General features: G+C 38.1%; 1 long non-coding RNA gene across 1 annotated transcript in view; it reads right to left on the bottom strand.

Annotated features, from left to right (window-relative positions):
• LOC106456487 (uncharacterized) overlaps positions 1-278 on the bottom strand; it is a 752-nt gene extending 474 nt beyond the window's left edge. Inside the window, exon 1 of the long non-coding RNA XR_001290599.1 lies at positions 262-278. This is a non-coding gene — a long non-coding RNA (uncharacterized LOC106456487). The remainder of the gene's footprint in view (positions 1-261) is intronic.
• Between the last annotated feature and the right edge of the window lie 239 nt (positions 279-517).

Below are 517 nucleotides of genomic sequence, written 5' to 3'. Positions count from 1 at the left end.
ATCACAAAAAGCACAGAAAAACAGTAAATCCAAACACATTTCCTGCTATGCGCAGCAACCACTAGGGGGCTGACAAAAGCTTACTGCCAAAGAGCATAAATACGGCAGAAACACTGTTTAACAGCAACCAGCCTTTGTTTCGGTTACACAGAAACTTTCTAACATCAATATGAACCTATATACATCGATATGTACAACTTATGTAACAGCATTCACTCCAGAAACCATAAAAATGCCAGAGCCTTTCATTACAGAACTTACCCTCACAGTGCAAACGCTTGCTGTGAGGAGCGGAAGCCTTAGCAGCTTCTAAACGCTAGAGTGAGATCTGGTTTCTGGGTTTTCAAAATAAAATACAATTAAAAAAAAAACGATAAAATTCACACTTAAAATAATAATTAAGAACAGGTAAGTGCATGTTTTTCAGATGTATTTTTAACTCCGTTACACTCACCCCCACTGAATTTTATCAAATTTGAGCCTTAGGTACCCACACTAGTACGCACCAACCAAACAG

Source organism: Pundamilia nyererei, unplaced genomic scaffold (genome assembly GCF_000239375.1).
Source record: "Pundamilia nyererei isolate P.nyererei 1_Seehausen unplaced genomic scaffold, PunNye1.0 scaffold00282, whole genome shotgun sequence".
Taxonomy (NCBI): domain Eukaryota; kingdom Metazoa; phylum Chordata; class Actinopteri; order Cichliformes; family Cichlidae; genus Pundamilia; species Pundamilia nyererei.
The sequence above is the reverse complement of the archived record's forward strand: the minus strand, read 5'-3'. Positions and strand labels throughout refer to the sequence as shown.